Source organism: Acomys minous (assembly GCF_964271855.1).
Source record: "Acomys minous genome assembly, chromosome: 1".
NCBI lineage: Eukaryota > Metazoa > Chordata > Mammalia > Rodentia > Muridae > Acomys > Acomys minous.
In genome coordinates this window covers 22,708,838-22,726,153 of record NC_140483.1, presented here as the reverse complement: position 1 = coordinate 22,726,153, position 17,316 = coordinate 22,708,838, and positions in this window count along the sequence as shown.

The window sequence follows — 17,316 nt, the reverse complement described above, 5'->3', positions numbered from 1 at the left end:
TCCCCTCACAGCAGGGGAGGACCCAGAGTAGTGTTCCAAAGGGCCAAAGTCACAGCGGATGTCCCACTGTGTGATGGCTTGGGATGAGCAAGCCAAACGCAGGGACATGAGAGGTCAGGGTTCACACCACCACGTCACAGATGAGACCTGTAGGAACCGCCGTCCTGCTGGGGAATCCACACACCCCTGGCTCCAGTCAGGAGCTGGAAGCTATCAAGGATCTAGACAAGTTGCGTTGTGGTGGTGCAAAGGAGGCTAGGGGAAAGAAGGCACGCTCGTCCCCACGCTGACTTTCCCATGTTGGCATAGGAGGGACAAGGTCCTAGGTGAATCACATGCTTCAGGACTGGAGCAAGAGAGGCCAGTGTCCCTAGGGAGAGAGCCTGGCTGTGTGTGGAAGGCACTCTAGGGTAGGAATGTGGAGGTGTGTCTGGTTCCGGGTTCGGGTTCTAGAGGGACCTGTTAGGTGCTGGTGCTGGCTATAGATAGTGTCCAGTGGTTTGGAGTGGAGTGCAAAGAGATTGGAGTGGGTAGCTGTTACTGAACGGTGCAGTGGCATGGGCTTGGTTGGCTCTAGTGAGGAGCTGTGTGGTGCACAATGGGGTCCTGAAAACCAAAAGGGACTAGCCTCTGCATGGGCCGGGAATCGAACCCGGGCCTCCCGCGTGGCAGGCGAGAATTCTACCACTGAACCACCCATGCTGGACTCTCAGCTTGTCACCTGATCTTCCTACAGACTGTGCGCCCGGACAGCCCCAGGCCCGGCTAGCTACTCTGTCTCTCAACATCCCTGGGTCCAGGATGCATGGATTGGGCAGGGGAGCCCCAGGGCCACCGAGAGTCCTGGCTCCCAACTGACGTTCTGTGCGTTTACCCTGCTTCCCCCGGATGCCTAGGCTGTCCCTCATCCTCCCGGTGCCCGGCACTCCGCGGACGACACTGCCACCTCCAACACCACTGCCTCCTCCCTATAGCCTGCGCCCTCAAGTTTGTGTTCTGTTGGCATGCCTGTGCGAATGGGGCAGGGTGGTGGTGATGTTGGGCAGGGGGTGGGGGGCGGTGCGTGGGGGGGGGGCCAGCAGAAGAGCAAGGGGAGAGGGGGTTCTAGGATGGGCACGGGGGCAGGGGGACCTTTGAGGAGTCCTTGGGGGTGATAGATCCAAGATCAGGCGGGCCCCTAACAGCGATTCCTTCATCAGCGCCTGCGGGTTCTCTGTTCGCACATGGCGCTGGCACCTGGCTGGCTGTGCTGCCGGCTTGCTCAGGACCGGCCTCTTACTCTCACCACTTTCCCCGAAGCGAAGCCACGCGACCGCCACACGCTCCCCTCTTCGTTCAGTCCTACCCCGTCCCTAGACCCACGAAGTCCCCAGCAGAAAGAAGTTGGTGACTGTTCCAAGGAAGGACTCTCCTGCAGGCACAGGGCTGGTCGGGAAGGTTGGAGGGCGAGAGGAGTGGCGGCGCTGCGCGGGGAAGTTGTGGAAGGAAGAGGGAGACGTGGTCCCTGAGGCTGGAGTGAAGTGGTGGTGGGGATGTCCAAAAGGCTGGCTTGTCAGGAGTGGGATTCGAACCCACGCCTCCAGGGGAGACTGCGACCTGAACGCAGCGCCTTAGACCGCTCGGCCATCCTGACAGTGTGCGGTATAATGAGGCAGCTCGCCTAGCTGACAGCCGGCGCCCTGCAGAGCGCCAAGGCTCGTGGGTTCGTGGGCCCGTGGACTCTTGTGGGTCTGGGTGTGCAAGCTGCGGGCCTCGCCCGCCCACCCCCAAGCCTGCTCCGCCTCGCCCAGTGTCCACCTCGTCGACATCTTTACTCTTCTAGGCGCCAAAGTCCCTCCAGGTCCCGATCCGGATCCCGACACCGACCTCACTGCAAGCGTGGCCGCCCAGGTGTGTGGAAGCAGCGGCTTCTGGTGCCATGGGCGAGGCCAGCAGCCACTTTTCAGCTCTCAGAGCACGGCTTTTCTGCTCTCGGGCAGCCGGGCTGGGGCTGGGTCTGAGCGACGCGGTGGTCACACAGGGCTGCGAACCCGGGTTCTTGGAGGAGGGAGCAGTGTTCTGCTGGGCTGCGGACCCCGGAGGCTTCTGGGTTGGGAGCGATGGTGAGCGGTGGTTCCATGAGCGGGCGGCTGGCGGGTCGTCGGAGAGTGTCCAGTGTCCCGGCAAAGGAACTATCGTCGTCCTCGTTAGTATAGTGGTGAGTATCCCCGCCTGTCACGCGGGAGACCGGGGTTCGATTCCCCGACGGGGAGACGTCTTACCCTTTTTATCCTGATTGGCGGTCCGGGAAAGCACCACCCGTTGGCCCCGCCCGAGACCCAGACCTAGACCCGTGTCCTCTGGGGCAGCCTTGGGGCTCGGGTGGTTGACAGGTCCCCGTGCCCTCTAGCTTCTTTCCTGGCACCCGGCCCGGGGATCTTGTGCCTGCGAACGCGCCGCCCCACGCTCCCCACCCATCCTTTTCCCCTAAGAGGCGGCGGGAGTCAGAACCGGCTGCGTGCGACTCGCAGGGCCTGAGCACAGGTGTGCCTGCCAGGCAGGTTTGTGTGGTGACCTGTCCGCAGCGGTCCCGGGAGCTCCCCGGTCCCTGGTGACCTTGTCGCCCGGCCTGGCCTGGCATATGCCTGCAAGAGGCGCCCACTGGACGTCGCGAAAGAGAGCGCAGAAGTTGGCGTCTGGGACAGGCCCGGGGAAGCGCTCACTCCGCTCGCTGGTGGCAGTCCCCAGCATCGTGTGGGCACCATCCTGGCGGTGTGGCGTTGGTGGTATAGTGGTGAGCATAGCTGCCTTCCAAGCAGTTGACCCGGGTTCGATTCCCGGCCAACGCAGCGTGTCCACGTTTTGCCAAGGTTTGCCCAGGAAAAGTAAGAGCGGGGGTGCCTGGGGGTCCTACATTATGGAAGCCTCTTAGCTTGTCCCGAGTCTGCATGACAAAGCCAAGGAGGCCTGAGACTTTTTGAGTTTGCCGCCGCCAGCGGGAGAAGAGGCAGGGGCAGCCGTCTAGTCCGAGTGATTGCCCCAAGGGCCCGTGGCACAGGACACAGGGCAACTTGTAGGGCAGAGTAGGGTCAGGCCCCGGGTTAAGCATGAGCACCAGTCCCTTAACGACGGCCATTCCAACTAGCCAGTCAGTGATCAGACAGGCCGGCGGTTTGGCTGGCACAGAGGTTATCTGTCTAGTTCCAGGAAGCGAAAGCCAGTTCCCTTTTTGTCGGTGCTCCCTGGTGGTCTAGTGGTTAGGATTCGGCGCTCTCACCGCCGCGGCCCGGGTTCGATTCCCGGTCAGGGAAGCTCCTCTTCTTGTCTCCTTCCTCTCTGCAATTTGCCTTTACTCCCATCTCCCCTTCCTTAACCTCGCTCTCCATTTGCAACAACATCCTCGGACTCTCACCCTATTCCTCTCTGCACATACATTATCCTTTTCATACTTCCTCACTCACAACCACACTCTGGCCTGCCTGCCCGCGCACAACAGCTCTGCACCTTTCCTCACCTGCCTGCAGCCTTTACCCTCACCACACAGACCACACGCAAGCGCACTCGACATGCAGCGCTCTCAGGCACACTTCCGGGATCGCACACACTCATCCACTCACGGAGCCCACAGCCTCTCCACCTGACTCCATCGCCTCACCATCTGCTCTTAGGGCTGGAACGCAGCCTCTGCCTAACCCGCCCCACTTGCCTCACCTGCGTCTCTTACCTCACCTGTATCCTAGGCTCCCTGGCAACTTACCTGGACTCTTCACAATGGAATGTCTGCTTCAAACAACCGGAGCGATAACCTTCACTTAATACACAACACACACACACACACACTATATATATATAGTGTGTGATTAGTGATTGCTGTAGGACAGCCCACTAGGGGTAGGGATGCTGCTCTCCACCTCCAATAGGGTCCGCGTGACAATGCTGTTCTGCCGACCTGAGGCGATGACCCCCAAAAGGCGGAGTCTCCTGGAAAAGGCCATGGTGTTCTTTCCCTTGGAGTGTTGATAGCAACCTGCTTCCTGGTATTCCTTCCTATTTGCTCAATTATTCTTCTCATAGTCAAGGCAACAAGAAGGTGACCAGGGATATGGTGCCAGGAGGTGAATTGGACAAAGCACCAGCCTAGAAACCGCAGAATGAGATGCCTCTTCCAAATGTGCTTAATTTATTAGTAGTCATCCTGAAAGTTCTTAAGAATAATAAAACAATGGGGGACTTTTTCAATGAATTACAGCAAAAAGCAGGCAGCTAAAAAAAATCCCCCCAATTAAATGAAGGGTCTTTACCAAAGGCAGAACCAATTCAAAGAAAAGGTAACTCAGACAAGAGTGAAAGTAAAAACGGAATTTTAATTCCTACAATACAAAACTCTATATTGCCTGGCATATGTATTGAAGGACAGTCTCTGGTGTCCTCCTAGATATAGAGGACCCTATAGATTGGCTACTATACCTCATCCACCTCTCCCCTATACAGGAGTGTGTGATGGAGGGGATGGATGGGATGGATGGGTGGTCATCAATGGGGAAAAGGTGTCAGACGTTGACCTACAGCAAACAGTTAATTTTGCTGAAGACAGTCTCCGGCCCCTGGCTCACCCTAAGAATGTACTCTCTGCCTGTGCCAAGTTAATGACTTAGAAACAATGACGTCATTACTATGTACTTTCTACTGTGTGTTCTTTATGCCTGATTGCTTCACTGACCCCCTTGAATCTACTCCATGGAAAACGTAACCAGAATGCACTCCCTGTTTCAAAATGTGTATAATAATCTAGACTGCTTGCTTGCCAGCAAAACACACTCAGACTCAAACTGCCTCTGTGTTTGTCTCTGTCACCGCCAAATCCTTGCCCACCAAGTCTTCGAGGACCCTCGTCCCAGGGACCCCCCTACCCAACTGGGGTGGTCTGTGGCAGGATGCCATTTGGGTGGTGGTGGGGGGCTGTGGCCAGGCCATGCCACCCCTGCCCAGGTGGTCCTGTGTACAGGAACCCCACTAGAAACATTAGAGCTAGGGTAAGCGTTACAGTGAGAGAGTTGGTTTCGCTGTGTTTAGGGAGACATCAGAATGAAGAGTTGTTGTCCTGAAGTTCTTTGAGGAAATCCTTGCAGAAAACCCAGAGAGACTGTTTTCTGTCATCTAGAGAGTTGTTCTTCTGAAGGAGCGTTAGGGCCTTTGCATGGGTTTTGGTCACGGGACGGTCCTGGCACCACTGGAATGTCTTGCATTATTGAGTTCTAGCAACAGTACATCGCAGGGGCTTGGTGTTTTTGCTTTATGTAACAGAGTCGGGTAGGTGCTTTTGTATGAGGAACTTCTTTTTTTTCTCCCCGTCCTCCTCCCCCCCCCCCCACCAGCTGGACCATGTGTCCCTTCTTTCAGAATCCATTTTGAAAAAGAAACTCCATTTTGTGTTACAGCTGGTCAAGGGCTGAAACCAGATTCCAGGAAAAAAAAAAAAACTACAACGTATTCTAAACAGAAAAATTCCCCCAGCAACACAATTAGCTCACCTTGAAAAAGCCACCCAACGTCCAAATATACTCTCTGCTGGTCAAGCTGACCAGCAGGTGGTCTGGCACATAGCAACAACCAATTAGGAGGAGCCAAAGTTCCTAACGCCCCCATGACTGGTCAACCAATCTTTTCTATAGGTCAACTTGCCCCTACACCTGTTACACATCCAGGAAAAGCCAAGGCTTGTAACTCCTGGCTTGCAGCTTTTCTGCCTAAATGTCATCTAATCATATACTGTAAAACCCATTTCTTTGTCTGAAACCTATAAAAACCCATCTCAGTTGTGACTTGGGGCCACTTTTCTACACCTGCTGTGTCAGTGCGTGGAAGGTATGGCCCAGGCTTGAGCTTCCAATAAAGACTTCCTTGAGATTGCACTTGGACTTGGCTCTTGGGGGGTGGTCTGGTTGGTGGTCTCTCATAATTTGGTCATAACATATGGTGCATTGACCTGGACCCCCCCCCAAAACCCTCAGGGTCCCCGAGCCAATGGGTGTCTAAGCTGATGGTAAATGTTGTGTTTGCTGTTTGTCTGGCTCTCTGTCTTACTTTTACTTCATGGTCTGGAGACAAGTGTGTATAAGTAGCGATCATTTCATCTGAGTGGATGCACTAGAGGGCGGGGATCACAGGAGACTGGAAGATGCTCCAGATTCCATGTATGGGGATAGAGTTCTCCTATGTGAAGAACCTAAGGAGGTTTATGTGCTGGGACAAGGCGGGTCCCTCCTGCAGCATGGAATGGGCCAGTCAGTGTCCCACTTTCAGTATTGCTTCTGATCAAATCTTGGGCGCGCTGTTCCTGTTACTCTTGTCTTTGTCGGGTGTTTACGTCTCTCTGTTGCTCTTTATCTGACTGAGACTTGGATGGATGATGAGACAGACCACTTCTACCTCTCTAGACTTAATAACAGACCATGACAACCCCCCTTTTTCCTCATAATGGTGTGGAAAGGTGCAGGGTTGTTGTGTGCAGGCAGGCAAGGCAGAGAGGGTGGCTGTGAGTGTTGAAGTAGGTAGGAAAAGGATGGTGTGTGTGCAGAGAGCGAGGTTGAGGTGTAAAGTAAGAAAGAGAGGGGAGAAAGGGAAAGGTGCAGAGAGGAGATAGAGATGCTTCCCTGACCGGGAATTGAACCTGGACCGCAGCAGTGAGAGCACCAAATCCTTACCACTAGACCACCAGGGAGTGTAGGCAAGGAAACCACACCACACTCCCATCCTGAAGCCAGCCAGACAATCCTTGCGCCAGCCAGACAGCCCGCCCCATATGCCTGCAAGCTAGGTGGATCGCCTGTATTAAGGGGCTGGAGCTCACACTCATGCCTGGCCCTGTCCTGCCCTGCCTTGCCCTACTCTGCCAGCTGCCCTGTGCCCTGTGCCTACTTGGACTGCCTCTTCTCCTCCTGCTGGCGGCCACAAGCTGTAAAGGTCTCAAGCCACATTGGCACTGTCGCACAGACTAGGGACAAGCTGAGAGGTGTCCTCCAGGCAGGGCCGGCTTTTGCTCTTCCCTGGACGTCCCCTCGGGGGAGGGGACCTTGGCAAACTTTGGCAAAACATGGACACACTGTGTTGGCCGGGAATCGAACCCGGGTCAACTGCTTGGAAGGCAGCTATGCTCACCACTATACCACCAACGCCACACAAACGGGATAGCACCCACACGATGCTGGGGACTGTCACCAGCAAACGGCCTGAGTCTTCCGAGTCACCTAGCGCTTCCCTGCGCCTGCCTCCATGCCAACCTCTGCGCTCTCTTCCGCGTCTTCCCGCGGGCGCCTATCGCACGCACACGCCTGTCCTCTGGGGCGCTCTCGCCTCCTCGCCACTGCAACCTGGTGCGTCAAGCCAGGGCCCCAGGGACCCGGGTGTTCCCGGGACCGCTTCGGACAGGTCACCACCCACGCTTGCTTAGCAGGCACAGCTGTGCTCAGGCCCTGCGAGTCGCATGCAGGCTGTTCTGACCCTCGCCGCCTCTTAGGGGAAAAAAAGGAGTGGGGCTGTGGGGCGGCGCGTTCTCAGGCACCAGAGCCCTGGGCTAGATGCCAGGCAAGAAGCTCGATAGTCCGGGGACCTGGCAACCACCCGAATCCCGGGGCTGCGCCCGAAGACACGAGTCTGGGTCTTAGTTTCGGGTGGGGTCAAGTGGTAGCTTCCCCGGGTCGCCCATCTGGCTAAAAATTATAGCACGTCTCCCCGTCGGGGAATCGAACCCCGGTCTCCCGCGTGACAGGCGGGGATACTCACCACTATACTAACGAGGACGACAATAGCACCTTTACCGGGATACCGGACCCTCTCCGACGACCCGCAGTCCCGCCAGCCGACCAGCTAGCTGATCGATCCACTCAACCCAGAAGCCTCCCGGGTCAGGTATAGATATGAACACCCCCTCTTATCAGGAACCTGGGTCCGCAGCCCTGTGTGACCACCGCGTCGCTCAGCCCCTGCCCAGAGCCGTGCTCTGAGAGCTGAAAAGTGGCTGCCGGCCTCGCCCATGGCACCAGAAGCCGCTGCTCCCACACACCTGGGCGGCCCTGCGTGGGGTGAGGTTTTTGCGGGGATCCGGATCGGGACCTGGAGGGACTTTGGCGTCTAGGAGAGTAAAGATGTCGACGAGGTGGATACCGGACGAGGAGGAGCAGGCTTGGGGTCGACTGGTTGAAGCCCACAGCTTGCACACCCAGACCCGCAGGAGTCCACGGGCCCACGAGCCCACGAGCGGGGACGCCCCCTCGCATCAAGTCCGCACTGCGGGGCGTTAGCTATCAGCCAGGCGAGGGGTCTCGCGAGCAGACCTGCTGTCTGGATGGTCGAGGGGTCTAAGCCACCTCCGTTCTGGTCGCAGTCTCCCCTGGAGGCGTAGGTTCAAACTGACATCTCCACCACAACCTCACCCCAGCCCCAGAGACCGCATCTCCCGCTTCCTTCCACAATTTCCCCCGCAGCGCCTCCATTCGCTCACCCTCCAACCTTCCTTGCCAGCCCTGTGCCTGCAGGAGAGTCCTTCCTGGGTACAGTCACCAACTTCTGCTCGGGAGCTGGTGAGGCTGGGGGCGAAGAGGTTGGGCGGGGCGGGGGGGGGGGGAGCGTGTGGTGGTTGCGTTGCTTCTCGAGGGGGAAGGTGGAGAGAGTAAGAGGCCGGTCCTGAGCCAGGCAGCCAGGTGCCAGCGCCTTGTGCCAACAGAGAACTCGCAGGCGCTGCTGAAGGAAACGCTGTTTGGGGCCCGCCTGAGTTTGCAACTACCACCCTCAAGGCTTGGCCTCCTCAAAGGTCCCCCGCCCCCCGCCCCCCGCCCCCGTGCCGGTCCAAGAAGCTCCCTTTCCTCTTGCTTTTCTGCAACCCCCCCGCATAACTCCAAATTCCCCCCACTTCGCACAAGCGTTCCCAGAGGAACACAAACTTGAGAGGGCGCAGGTTACAGAGAAGTGGCAGTGGCGTTGGAGGTGGCGGTGTCGTCCGCGGCCTGTTGGGCACCAGGAGGTTGAGGGGCAGCCTAGGCATCCGGGGAAGCAGGGTAATCGCGCAGAACGTCAGTCCGGAGCCGGGACTCTCCATGGTCCTGGCGCTCCTCTGCAGAGTCCATGCAGGGCCTAGGGACTGTGAGGCAAAGAGCTGCTGGCTGGTCCTGAAGTTGTGGGGCGCACAGACTGTAGGAAGATCAGGTGACAAGTTAAGAGTCCGGCATGGGTGGTTCAGTGGTAGAATTCTCGCCTGCCACGCGGGAGGCCCGGGTTCGATTCCCGGCCCATGCAGAGACCAGTCCCTTTTGGCCCTCAGGGGCCCATGCCACTGCAGAGCTCTGCAACAGCTCCACACACTCCATCCAGTCTCTTTGCACTCCACTTCAAACCATTTGACACTATGTGGCCTTCCTACAGGTCTCATCTGTGACGTGGTGGTGCGAACCCCCACCTCTCTGGTCTCTGCCTCTGGCTTGCTCATTCCAAGGTGTCACACTTTGGTCCTTCCAGGTCCTCCTCTGCTGCGAGGGGCATGGTGGGGTGGCGAAAGGGGGAGGAGACAAAACACAGACAGACAGATGGTGGTTGTGGTGTTGCTGGCGATATATGGCAGTGGCAGAGGGATGCCAGGCAGTGGGAGATGCCCAGGAGCTGAAGCAGCCCAATCTCAGGCAGCAGGCTGCTGGGACCATCTCATTACAGCTCATAAGGGCCACACTGGTGGGCGGGGTTGTGGGAAGGGTGGCAAGTGCAATCTCTTCTGTTTCTCCTTCTCTTAGCCTTCATCGTCTTCTATTTCTTCTTCTTCCCATCCCTCTTCTTCTTCTATTTATTCTTCTTATCCTTGTAGTTTGTCTAAACCTTCTGCTGCTGCTGCTTCTTGGTTTTCTTCTTTCTATTCCTCTTTAAATCATCCTCAACTCCTCTTCCTCCTCCTCTTCCTCCTCCTCCTCCTCCTCCTCCTCCTCTTCAGGACTACTTACCAAACCACAGCCAACAGCAACCAAATGGCCCCAACAACTCCATCAGGCCTCAAGGAACTGAACCTCCCTGGAACAGAGCACTACAGAGTATTAATTGATTGTTACAAAAAAAGGCGTTTCTTCATCACCTTTTTAAAAAAGATGTATTTAGTACTCAATGCTCTGACTTCATGTACACCTGCTCACCAGACCCAAGACCTTTGGAAGAACAGCCAGTGTTCATAGTCTCTGAGCCACCATCTCTTCAGCCTGTTTCTTTTTTTGTTTGTTTGTTTTTTGTTTTTATTTAGTTTGTTTTGTTTTTTGTTTTGTTGTTGTTGTTGTTGTGGTGGTGGTGGTGGTGGTGGTGGTGGTGGTGGTGGTGGTGTGTGTGTGTGTAGACGGGGAAGTAAAAGAAGTTCCTCATACCAAAGCACCTGATCTACTCTATGTGTTACATAAAGCAAGAACATCAAGCCTCTGTGACGTTCTGTTTGCAGAACTTAGTAATGCAAGACATTCCAGTGGTGTCAGGACCGTTCCGTGACCAAAACCCATGCAAAGGCCCTAACGCTCCTTCAGAAGAACAACTCTCTAGATGACAGAAAACAGTCTGTCTGGGTTTTCTGCAAGGATTTCCTCAAAGAACTTCAGGACAACAGCTCTTCATTCTGATGTCTCCCTAAACACAGTGAAACCAACTCTCTCACTCTAACGCTTGCCCTAGCTCTAATGTTGCTAGTGGGGTTCCTGTACACAGGACCACCTGGGCAGGGGTGGCACGCCCTAGTCATAGCTCCCCCGGCCCTAACGTAATCCCTACCCGCAGTGGGCTGACCCACAGCAATTGCTAATCCAACCACACCATTGCCTGCGGGCGCATCCTATGGACACATTTTTCTCAAGTCAGAGTCCCCCTTTGCAGAGGTGTCAAGTTGTCTAAATCCCATCTAGCACAGAGCCGAACCTGGATCCTTGTAGTCGGCATGCAGCGTCCCCTGCTTGGACACCTGCTGGCCTAGGCTTGCCCAGTGTCTGTTTCCCAAGGTCTTCTCTCCCCACAGGGCTGCCCCGGTGTCTCCCAGAGGACAGATCCTTCCTGGTGCCTCTCATTGCTTCGGACTGGGAGGACTTCAGGGCCAGGGGTGGGGTGGGGTCTAGTGAGGATAAGGCACAGTCTGGGCGTTCCCAGGATCTGCTAGCACCCATCACTGTGCCTCTGACTGAGGTGGAGCTCAACTCACTGGTCAGCACTCAGGATGGGACTCTGTGCCCCGACTGGCTGGCAACCGATGGCGAAGAGGTTCTGCTCCAATTTCCCGATTCACACTTGTGCCAGCACCCCCTCCCCAAACCCAAGTGCCACAGACCGTCTCAGTCTGGTATAGGTCCTTGAGAACAGGAGTTCTCGAAGCATCCATGGGCAGAGATAGGCGAGTGACAAACAGAGACAAACCCAGAGGTAGTGTTTGAAGCTGAGTGTATTTTGCAGGCAAGCAGCCTAAATTTTTATACATACATTTTGAAACAGGGGGCAGGGTTATGGTTACATTTCTCGAGGAGTGGATTAACAAAGTCAGTGAGCAATCAAGCATACACAGTTCAAGTGCAGAATGTAAAGTAATAATGTTGTCATATTTTGGATTACAACTTTAAATGAAATAATACAGGGTACAGAATACACAGTAAAGTCGTCATCACCTTTAAGTAAATGGCTTGGTATCAGTATGCATGTGCCCTCTTCGTCAAGGGTCAATGTTCTCCCATAAATGGAACTTATGCGCCTGTGCACCGAGATAGTTTTTTCTTTAGTTCTCTTTTCTAATATCCGAGTGCCACTATCCGGAGCTTTCTGAAACACTTTATTTCTCTGTAAGCCATAATATAAACTATTAACTAATGATTAATTCTCAGCCATGTTTCTTTTAATAAGTGGAAGTGGAGCAGAACTACCCCGGGCCTGAACGGTCCCTGGCTGTGGTCCCAAGTTAGGGCCGTCTCATAGCAACGTTGTCATGCCTGAAAAGTCCTGATATGGGAGCAGAGTTAGGAGAAAGAATAGAGACAGAATGAGAGAGAAGAAGGCTGCAGTCAGTTACTCCTGGCAGGAGCATCAGCCACATTCCAGGAGGCTCTCCCTGGGTAGGGGTCGTCGCAGTATTTGTCACACAGACTCCACTGGACGGGTCGTGATGCCCAAGGATCCCCCAAAACAACTACCCGGAAAGCTTGCCCAAGCTTCCCTGGGGGCTTGCAGGGAAATCATGGCAACTTCCTGTGGACTGGCCTGTCAGTCTCCGCCAGGCTGGCTGCAGTGACCACACCATGGGCTTTCTGCTCTGTCGGGGACATCTGTCCCACACTAACACCTCCCAACAGGTGTCCCTTACGCCCCCCTTCCCCCGTCCTACCCCCTCATGGTCTATGGCCCACACCAGCATCCCCTGGAATTCTTCGGACATATACATACATACATATTTACATTTATTGTGGGGTGTGTGTGTGTGTGTATGTATGTGTTTGTATTAAGTGAAAGTAATTGCTCCAGTGGTTTGAAGCATCCGTTCAGTTGTGAAGAGCTCAAGAAGCTGCCAGGGAGCCTGGCATGCAGGTGAGGTAAGAGATGCAGGTGAGGCAAGTGGGGCGGGTTAGGCAGAGGGTGCGTTCCAGCCCCAAGAGCAGGCGATGAGGCGATGGAGTCAGGTGGAGAGGCTGTGGGCTCTGTCAGTGGATGAGTGTGAGTGATCCCGGAAGTGTGTGTTTTGTGCGGTGAGAGTAAAAGCTGAAGGCAGGTGTGGAAAGGTGCAGAGTTGTGCACAGGCAGGCAGGGCAGAGGGGGGTGGCTGTGAGTGTTGAAGTAGTGTGTGCAGAGGGGGAAGACCGTTGTTGCAAATAGAGATCTAGGAGGTTGAGGTGTGAAGGAAGAGAGAGGGGAAGAAAGGCAAAGTGCAGAGAGTAAGAGGGAGAGGCTTCCCTGACCAGGAATCGAACCTGTGGAGGTGAGGGCGACAAATCCTAACCACTAGACCACCAGGGAGCACAAGTTAGAAAACCACACCAGCTCTCTTCTCCTGGAGCCAGTCAGACAGGCACTGTACCAGCCAGACCGCCCGCCGCCAGCCGGTTGGCCTGCACGCCAGATGGACCGCCCGCATTAAGGGTCCGAGGCTCATGCTTGCGCCTGGCCCTGCCCTGCCCTGCTCTACTCTGTCAGCTGCCTTGTGCCCTCTAGGCGACCGCTTGGACTAGACGGCTGCACCTGCATCTTCTCCTCCGGCTGGTGGTCTCAAATTCAAACGGTCTCAGGCCACATTGGCTCTGTCATGCAGACACGGGACAAGCAAGACTCTTGCTGTACCCTGGGCACCCCCTCGGCGTGGGGAACTTGGGAAACCTTGGCAAAATATGGACGCACTGCGTTGGCCGGGAATCGAACCCGGGTCAACTGCTTGGAAGGCAGCTATGCTCACCACTATACCACCAACGCCAAGACACCAAGAAGGCACCCACATGACACTGGAGAGTGCCACCAACAAGTGATCTGAGCCTTCACCCCACCCCCAACCCGACACCAACATCTGAGCGCTCTTCCGAGTCGTCCCGCCCGCCGGTGCCTCTCACACGTACACGCCTGTCCTCTGGGGCGCTCTTCGCCTCCTAGCCATTGAAACCAGGTGCGCCAGGCCAGGCCAGGCGACCAGGGCCCCGGGACCGCTTCCGGCAGCTCACCACCCACACTTGATTGGCAGGCACACCTGTGCTTAGGCCCTGCGAGTCGCACGCAGCGGTTCTGACCCTCGCCGCCTTTTAAGGGAAAAGGAGGGGTGGGGGGCGTGGGGCGGCGCGTTCGCAGGCACCAGAGCCACAGGCCGCGTGCCAGGCAAGGAGCTCGATGCGCCGGAGGACATAGGTCTTGGCCTGGGTCTCAGGTGGGGCCAAGCGGTAGCGCTTCCCCTGGCCGTCCAACTGGCTAAAAAAGGTTAACATGCCTCCCCGTCGGGGAATCGAACCCCGGTCTCCCGCGTGACAGGCGGGGATACTCACCACTATACTAACGAGGATGACAATGGCTTTTTAGCCACGGGGATGTCAGACCTCTCCAACGACCCGCAGGCCTGCCAGCCTCTCGTTCATCGATCTACCGCCCACAGCCGTACCCAACCCAGAAGCCTCCCGGGTCGGCAGCCCAGCAGAACACCCCTACCTCCAGGAACCCGAGCCCGCAGCCCTGTGTGACCACCGCGTCGCTCAGCCCCAGCCCCAGCCCGGCTGCCCGAGAGCAGAAAAGCCGTGCTCTGAGAGCTGAAAAGTGGCTGCTGATCTCGCCCATGGCACCAGAAGCCGCTGGGCGGCCCTGGGTTCAGTGGGGTCGGTGCCCGGATCCGGAGGGACTTTGGCGTCTAGGAGAGTAAAGATGTCGATGAGCTGGACACCGGGCGAGGCGGAGCAGGCTTGGGTTCGGCGGGTGAGGCCCGCAGTTTGCACACCCAGACCCGCAGGGGTCCACGGGCCCACGAACCCACGAGCCTCGGCGCCCCGTCGGGTCAAGTCCGCTTGGAGCACTGCTGGGCGCCGGCTGTCAGCCAGACGGGCAGCCTACTTTCCGGCCCTATGTCAGGATGGCCGAGCGGTCTAGGGCGCTGCGTTCAGGTCGCAGTCTCCCCTGGAGGCGTGGGTTCGAATCCCACTCCTGACAAGCTCACCTTTTGGACATCCCCACCGCACCCCAGCACCAGAGACCGTATCTCTGGCTTCCTTCCACAACTTCCCCGCGCAGCGCCGCCACTCCCCTCGCCCTCCAACCTTCCCGGCCAGCCCTGTGCCTGCAGGAGAGTCCTTCCTAGGAACAGTCACCAACTTCTTTCTGCTGGGGAGCTCGTGGGTCTGGGGTCGGGGTAGGACTGAGCGAAGAGGGGAGCGTGTGGTGGTGGTGGTCGCGCTGCTTCGCGTGCGGGAAGGTGGAGAGAGTAAGAGGCCCGTCCTGAGCAAGCCGGAGCCCAGCCAGCCAGCCAGCCAGCGCCTTGTGCGAACAGAGAAGCCGCAGGCGCTAACGAAGGAAACGCTGTCTGGGGCCGCCTGAGCTTGTAACTACCACCTGCAAGGCCTCCTCAAAGGTCCCGCCCGACCCGTGCCCGTCCTAGAACCCCCTCTCCTCTTGCTCTTCTGCCGTCCCCATCTACAGCGCCCCTCGCCGACCCCCGGACCCCCGTTCGCACAGGCGTGCACACAGGAACACAAACTTGGGAGGGCGCTGGCTCCAGGGAGGTAGCATTGGAATTGAAGGTGCTGAGTGCGGGGACTAGGGAGGCTGAGATGTGGCCTAGGCGTCCAGGGTGGCGGGGCTGGTGGGGCTGGTGGTGAGGTGAAGAGGGGTTAAAGCGCAGGACCTCAGTCGGGAGCCAGGACTCTCCGTGGCCTTTGCGCTCTCCTGCCAGCTGCATGCATCCAGGTCCCAGGGACTGTGAGGGAAAGAGCAGCTGGCCGGGCCTGGAGCTGTCAGGGCGCATAAGATATAGGAAGGTCAAGTGATAAGTTATGTCACAGCATGGGTGGTTCAGTGGTAGAATTCTCGCCTGCCACGCGGGAGGCCCGGGTTCGATTCCCGGCCCATGCAGAAGTCTCTCTTTTGGTCTTTGGCGAGGAGCTGGCCAGAGAGGCTCAAATATGTGCAGCATAATGACAGTACTCCTGCCCTCACTTGCAGGTCCTGGCACTGACCCTGACAGTCTGAGACCTGGCATGGTTCAGACTCCTATTACGCTGCACAGGTCTCCTGGTACCGCAAAACAACTTGGAGTGCCATACTGGTGGGTGGGGCAGTGGGGAAGGATGTCAAGTGTGGGGTGGTGGGTATGGGTGCTGTGGGGTCGGGGTTAGGGAGTTGTGGGCTTGATGGTTGGAAGGCGGGTTGGGACCCAGTGGCAGGAACTGATGCAGAGGCTGTGGGTCAGGGCTGCTTGCTGGCCTGCTCTCTTATCCAACTCAGAACCATCTGCCCACGGGTTGGCACCAACCACTCACTCCACCCAACCCCCACCCTACTGACTTGGCTATAGGCCCACCTCATGGAGGAATCTCTTCACTTCAGATTCCCTCTTCCCAGGTGTGTCTAGGTTTATATCAACATGACCCCCTGTCCACCTGGCTCACAAACAGGTCCCTCACTGAGCCATAACCTTTTCTTTCTTGCTCATCCCAAGAGCTCAATATCACCATTTAAAACAGAGAGAATTTTATCCCACAGCCTATAACAGTGCAAACCTTCAAGGTCAGTCTCTGAAAACACCCAGAGACCCTGTCAAGCCTGTTGTTCCCTGGCTGTCTTGTGGGTCCCACTTCCCCAACACTGTCTAACTGGACTTTTGCAACTTCTGTGGCTTCTTCTTTCTTCCTCTCTTCTCCACCTCTTCTTCTTCTTCTTCTTCTTCTTCTTCTTCTTCTTCTTCTTCTTCTTCTCTTCCTGAAACAGCTGCACTATTGCATATTAATTGATTGTTACAAAAAGGCATTATTTCTTCTTCTTCTTCTTCTTCTTCTTCTTCTTCTTCTTCTTCTTCTTCTTCTTCTTCTTCTTCTTCTTCATGGGTGGAGGGGGACGGGGAGGTAAAGAAGTTCCTCATACAAAAGCACCTAATCTACTCTATGTGTTACATAAAGCAAGAACATAACGACCCTGCGATGTACTGATTGCAGAACTTAATAATGCAAGACATTCTAGTGATGTCAGGACCATCTTCTGACCAAAAATGGTGCAAAGGCCCTAACGCTCCTTCAGAAGAACAACTCTCTAGATGACAGAAAACAGTCTGTCTGGGTTTTCTGCAAGGATTTCCTCAAAGAACTTCAGGACAACAACTTTTCATTCTGATGTCTTCCTAAACACAGTGAAACCAACTCTCTCACTCTAACGCTTGCCCTAGCTCTAATGTTGCTAGCAGGGTTCCAGTACACAGACCACCTGGGCAGGGGTGGCACACCCTAGTCATAGCTCCCCCGGCCCTAACGTAATCCCTACCCGAAGTGGGCTGTCCCACAGCAATTGCCTGCGGGCGCATCCTATGGAGACATTTTCTCAAGTCAGAAGCCCTCCCCCCCTTGCAGTGGTGTCAAGTTGTTAAAAACCCATCTACCACAGAGCCGAACCTGGGGAAGGGGGAGATTGGCGTGACTGTGAATCGGGAAATTGGAGCAGAACCTCTTCCCCACCGGTTGCGTCCCTTGCAGTCGGCATGCAGCGTCCCCTGCTTGGACACCTGCTGGCCTAGACTTGCCCAGTGTCTGTTTCCCAAGGTCTTCTCTCCCCACAAGGCTGCCCTGGCGGCGGCAGGAGGACAGACGCTTCGGGGATGCGGGTTCCTCCTGGTGCCTCCCGGTG